Source organism: Cajanus cajan, chromosome 2 (genome assembly GCF_000230855.2).
Source record: "Cajanus cajan strain Asha chromosome 2, NIPB_CcT2T_4, whole genome shotgun sequence".
Lineage (NCBI taxonomy): Eukaryota > Viridiplantae > Streptophyta > Magnoliopsida > Fabales > Fabaceae > Cajanus > Cajanus cajan.
The window spans coordinates 53,142,257-53,149,513 of NC_138518.1; positions in this window are offsets into that span (position 1 = coordinate 53,142,257).

Here is a 7,257-nt window from a genome sequence, read left to right on the forward strand (position 1 = left end):
TTTTTGAATGTAAAATGATAAATCTAATCATTTTAATTTTTATATTTAACTTTCACTTACAAGAAATGAATCAATTCAATAGAGATGGAAATATCTTAGATTTTTAATAGGAGTTTGTAGTCTGGTCTATATAAAGTTTGATCTAATCTGACCTATTAAAAAACAAGACATCTTTAAACCTTTAAAAAATATATTTATTCAAAAAGACCAAATTCAAACTTATAAAATAAAGTCTATTAGACCTCATAGACCAATTAATTTATCTATATGATATAATAAAAAGATAATATACATATTACATTTTTAACAATATAATTAATTAATAAATTTATAATACAAAAAAAAATCAAATTATTAATATTTTTTTATTTTACATTTTCACTACACTTAAATGTTTTATATTCTCTATTCGTATGCAACCAATAAATCGAAAATAAAAACTTTAAAAAACACATTTTCACCTTCTCTTTTCCTTCATCTTCATGGTTAATTATTTATAATATTTTAAAAGAAATATAAGGAATATTTAGAGAGTTTTTCTTTTAGATAATATTATCTTCTTTCATCACAACCTGTACAGGAGTGTATGTGTATGAGTATGTATGAGTTATCTCTCTTACGTTAGTTCTTTCACTGCACTAATTAGAAAAAGACTTTGAAACCTATTTAAAAATAGATTTATTAGCTTATTTAAAAGTAAATTTATAAAAAAATTTATAATAAATAATAGGTCAGATTTTGTACTTTAATTTTATAGAATAAGTTAGACATGTATATATGCAAAGTCTGAGCTAATATACACTATTCCAATTCTTAGAAAACAATTCATCCGATTAAATAAGTATCTTATTTTTCTTTCTTTTTTTTTTATTAGGTTTGGGCTATAAGGTTTGTGCTTTATGGTGTTGGCTCCATGTTGAACCAAAGACAACATGAATGACAAGTAATCCTTAAGTTGATGATAACAAACTCTATGTATTTTGATGAACTAATAATTATAATGAGTATATGCAGAAATCATGAGTCTAAGGAAGCACACACCTTAGTAGAAAACTTATATATGTCTAATGATTATGCATTTAACACGTTTAAAATACAACATCGAACTAGACTACTAATCACTACAACAAAATTGATTATTACCGACAATTATTTAGTAGTAATAAATTAATTATCTTTATTTTATTAGTAAATAAAAATACTAATGACTAATATATAATGACCACTAAAAATGTATTTATATCACACCCAAATTTACTATTAGCGACAATTATTTATTAAAAAAATTTAAGTCCCACATCGACTAAAAATAAGATAATTAAAAAGTATATAAATGGATGATAACTCTTATCTTATAAGTTTGTTTTGTAAGGTTAAGTTAGACTTATAACTTACTATTCTCAATAGTCTTTAAACTTGAGGGAGTGTATTGGGAAAAATCCAAATCTCACATCAACTATTAATAAAATAATTAATTAGGAGATAAAACAATTAAAAAAATATATAAGTTAAAGATAATTCTCATCTTACAAGCCCCACATCGAATAGAAAGTAAAAAATGTCACAAAAAGTTATACACTTTTTTTTGACTATTATAAGGATTTTTCCCAGCATTCAGAATAATTGCCGCTAAATATTTTAACGACATTGCATACAATGGCTATTGTGAAAATGCTGCTAAAAGATTTTGTAACAATTTTTATTATTACTAAAAATTATATTAAATGCCACTAAAAATGTATTTTGTTGTAGTGAATCCTCAAGTAAAAATGAATCGGTTTTTAAAGACTCGAATGTCCAATGCCCAACATTTGAAGTCTTTATACGAGCGTCCAATGAAAGCAAGTCCGATGCTTGCACATTTTTATGACAGTTTTACATTTTTAAATTCACCTTTTATGAATTTGAAACTTCAAGGATATCATTTAAAAAAGATAATATGATATAAATATATTGAGATTCATGGTATATATATATGCTCTTTTGGTGTATAAGTACAATTTATGATCTGAAGCATTGTGGTCACCACTGCACTATACAAATGGAATACACAAAAGAAGCATATGAAGATAAAGCAGCTTATTAAGTTAGGAAAAGACAACATTGTTTAGTAAAGCTTCGAAAAACACAACCTAATCAATCACATTTGAAGAAGAATCGGCAATGCATGCCTTAAACCTTACATAAAGACTTAAGGCTTTTATGAGAATCCAAACGGGAAGAATATTCAAAGCCCTCAATGGATGTCTCTAAAAAGGCTATAAATACAATTCAAGAGGAAGAGTTAAATAAAAATAACCAAGTGAAACATTATGCAAGAACTATGCCAAATTATTCTCTCAATCTCTTGAAATTGTTCTAAGTTCATTGATTACTAGACAATCATTAACAAGTATTCATACATTGTACTTGAATTTACATATCCTTTCGGTGAGAGTTAACCTTGTAATACCTTGCACCTCCTCTAGTTAAGCCTATGAATCTAACCAAGAAGGTAACTGACTTTAGATCCTAATAACCTTAGTGGTCTACTTGGGTTGGGGTCTTTGTATGACATATGTTGATCCCAGGAGATCAGAGTATTCTTATAAGACTTTGTAACTCCAACAAGTCGCTAACAAATATCATCCTTGTTGAGAGAGATAGTGTCAGACGCTTACGATATGGTGTTTCATCAATTAACATATATTTTTAGGCTACTTTTATATAAAAAATTTGAGGCTTAAAACTGGCGTTGCAACCATATGTGTATTATAATATAGAGATACATTGTGTTGCATGAACCATAATCTTGAGATATGTATTGATATAATAAATGTTTTATTGAAATGAATGTTTATATGTATATGTGTTACTCAAGCTTCATTTTTATACTGGAGCATGTAGTGAGAAATATCTCCCTCCCTTACATCTGTTTTTGAACTAAATGTCATTTATATGTGAGAATCAATTAGTAATGAGATTGGAGGTGAGACTTAAGTCTCAATTTGGGTATATATATATATATATATTTCATTTAAACATGTTATGACAATTGGAGAGTTAGATATTTATTTACTGATTTATTTTTTATATTAAAATTTGTAATTTATTTTGTGATATGTGGCACCTTCAACACCGCATATTATAAAAAAAAAAAAATTGATTTAAAAAACACCAAGAATTGTTAGATACCTCTCTTATGCAAAAGATCATGAAATATTTTTATTGAGCTTTATCATTTATCATACTTGCTTCCTATATATTTAACCATCATTTAAGAAAGATTAGTGTTGACACTTTTTTCAAATAAAATTAAAAAATAAAAAAAAGTGAACTTTTTTCTTCTAAAACAATTAATTCAGTATTTGAACTCAACTAATAAGGATATATCTATCCTTAAGTTTTAATGGTTTAAGAAAATGCTACACTTTAAAAATCAATAATAGATACACCTTTATTATTTTTTAAAAGATAAACGTGCTTTTAAGTAGTCCTTTTCTTTTTAATAAGTCATAGAAAATTGTTTAAGAAGACTACCAACAACCTATATAGAAATATATATCATGTCAGATAAGTAGACTTAGTTCGTACAAAAAAGCGAATATTGGAGTTCTTTGAATAAATAATAAATAGGCGAAAATTATTATATAATTCATCCACTTCTAAAGTATAGGAGTATTCTACCAAAAAAAAAAAAGTATAGGAGTATTCAAAATGGAAGTGGTTCATGGACACGATTTTGCATTTATCAATCGATCCTTGGCAAGTTCATTTTCTGTTTTTGGTGCAAAAATTTTCTTTTTCAAAATAGGATTAATACTTCTATTTCCATATTCGTACTAATGAAATTTTGACAAATTCATATATATAATTTTTTTTTCCTACAAAATACAAAGTCATAAACTTCAACCTCTCCAACATCCAAAAAAACGCACAAATTAAAGAAAAGTGTGGGATCATTTATGTCTCACCTAACTATTTTTCGTTGCGTTGGAAATGTTTTTTCTTTTAATTTAATTCTTTTAAGAAGTGATTAATTAAAAGTTTAAAAGTAGAAATATATTCACCAATTGTAATTAAAATATTTCGGATTATAATTAACTTGAAATTTAAAAGATTCATATATTACTCTGCAAATTTACTTATTTTGAGAGTATCAATATTTTCTGTAAGATCATTATAAACATACTTTCATTCATGTTCACATTTTTAAACCTTTTTTTTTTTTTACATTATTAATTTAGTACATGTACCACTTGTTTTACATTATTAATTACATGTATCACTTGTTTTAGTTGTCTTCTTAATATAGTAGTTCTATCTAAATCTATTTCAAAATGGGATAGACAATTATGTAAACTTGACTTAAATAAACTGCCGCCCACTCTAATCACATGCTTTTTCCAAGGAAACTTGTACCTAATTGCTACTCTACTTTTCTGATCACCATTGTCCTTTTCTATTAAAATTTAGTTTCTTACATATGAAACCTACCCTTATAATAAATTTTATGTTCTCTTTTAATGAACACGTATATCTTGCAGTTGGAAGTCAAAAGGTTAATTTTTTTTTTTTTTAAATATTGAAGGTAATTTTAAGAAACTAAATTCTTCTGATTTACAAACATGTTTTTGCAAGTATATACTGAGATCGAACCTTTAATCAATGTGCTTTAGAAATTAGAAATTAAGTTTTCTGTCAACCACGTCATGTTGATTTATAAAGTTTATGTTGTCACCATATTTGTTTTTATTAATAATAAGATTTGACTTCTCCCACATAAGATGATTTCATTTTAGAAGATTAAGTATAATAATAATTATTGATTAAAAAATTAATATTAAATATTATAAATTTTAAATATAAGTATATATATCAAAATTACCAATTATTTCAACAATTGTGTAACAATTTGACATGTTTATTATACTAACGAATGAACTATTAGCAGTGGAAAAGCAAAATATTACTTAAGGCAAATACATAAACAATTCCTAGATATACACAAGATAATATATATATATATATATAATTAATTAATATAATAATAATAATAATAATAATAATAATCCAAAAATTGTAAAGTATATGCCTAGACAATTGATCAAGTAATTATAATAAAATTATACACTATCACCAATAGTAACACCAAGTTACGCTTACCAATAACATGGCTCCAAAAAACATCAATATTCGAACTATCCTTTCCCTGTTTCCATGTAAACATGATTATCGCAATCTAAAAGAAAATATGTAAGGGTAAGTTATATTTCTAAATGGAATCAACATATAACAAATATAGATGAAAATACAATTGTATTGTCAACAACGCCATGTAAACCATCCAACATACATCTCATGACTTACATCATACAACACTTAGTATGTCATCAACAAGTTTGAAAAGCAAACAACTTGAGCAAATCAAACTTACACCATAATCATGTCATACAACCATGTAATCACCAAAGTATATGATAAAATATTTATATTATTTATCTAATTATAAAATATTTAAATATAAATGGTCTTAGAGATAAAATCAAGAAAATAAATTATAAAATTTTATTTGCAAAGTTTTAGAAGACATTGTCAAATAGAGAATTTGGAAGAATTTTTTTTTGCATCAAGAGTGGGAAAATGGTACAAAAATGAAAATGATAGAATAATTTTCTCATCATAAGTGAGAAAATATACGAAAAGTGAAAAAGAAAATAATTCTCACCCAAAGTGGAAAAAATTGTCCAAAAAGTGAAAAAGAAAATAATTTTCATCAAAAGTGGAAAAATTGTTCGAAAAGTGAAAAAGAAAATGATAGATAAAGTAATAAATATAATATAAATATTATTCTTGATTTTTTAATATAAATAAGAGTGCCCACCGGAAGTCAAATAATTTTGTCAAGGTCATAGTTGCAATGTTACATAATATTTGGGATAATTATAAGAATTGTAGATATATAGTGAAACAATTTCTAAACCCTTTTAGGTTTCTATGTGATTTCTTGAAGGGACTACAACGTTTGTAACTTGATATTGTTCCTAATTGAATTGGTTAAAATAATTAACATGTTATGTAATTGAATATTTGTATTGTGCTATTAAATCTTAAAGATCTTGGATTCAAATCCAATTAATAGAATTTGTGTTATGTGTTTTCTTATATGTTTATTATTATATCATTATTATATTGGTTGAGAGATCAAGGCATATCGCTCATAACCATCCAATTATAATATGATTATGGTTTGTACAGGAATAGTAGAATTTAATGAAAATATAATCAATTTTTATTTTCTTAATTTTTTTCATACAATATTTATAGGGAGAATAATTTTACTAATTTTTTTAATCATTATAATGAGAAAGATTCATTTTTTTAATAAAAGAAGGACGTAAAAACTAAAAAATTATAATTTTTTTGCAAAAGAATATATGATTATATTGCATGATTGCATATAGTTAATTTTAATATATTTTAATTATTTTCTTGTGTCATTCATTTCATAAAATGATAAAATAAAGCTTTATTTAGATACATCTTTCAAATATCCTTTTTCATATTAAATATTTATTTTTAGATTATATACATCATTATGGTATAAAAATTAGTGTAGATTTTAGGATTAAATTGATGTATGAAGATACGTCAAGCAACGTCATTTTTACAATGATTTTTGAATTAAAAAAATATGCTACTTTTTTCATACATCTATTATACTCCTGAAGGAGCAATATTGAAAGGAAAAAAAAGATTAAAAAATATCTTAAATTGATTTTATTGTCTCTTGAAGATTAAATAAAATAATGGAATTTTTTATGCATGAGACTATTTTAATTAACATTGTTTCATTTCCTAAAGTTAATGTACCAATATATTTTTTTTTCTTCTCATATTCAATAATGTCATAAGTTAATGTTATATGGTACTACAAAATATAATTGAAGGCTCCGGATGAGTTAATATATTGTTATTAGAAGGAACAAAGTTGCATATTAAAAAATGCATTATATCCTTATAAGTCTTATAGAATCTTATTAAGTTTTAATGATATTTGTGTAAATGAGTACCATAGTGAAACAAACAATGAGGAAACCTAGAATTAGACCATTAGCAACAAAAATTGGAATTGAATTTATCTTATTTTTAGGACAAATATATGATGACATTTGTGGACCAAGACACCCCTCATATGGATCATTTACATATTTTATGATTTGAATTGATCCATCAATAAGATGGTCACATGTTTGTTTATTATTAACTCGTAACTAG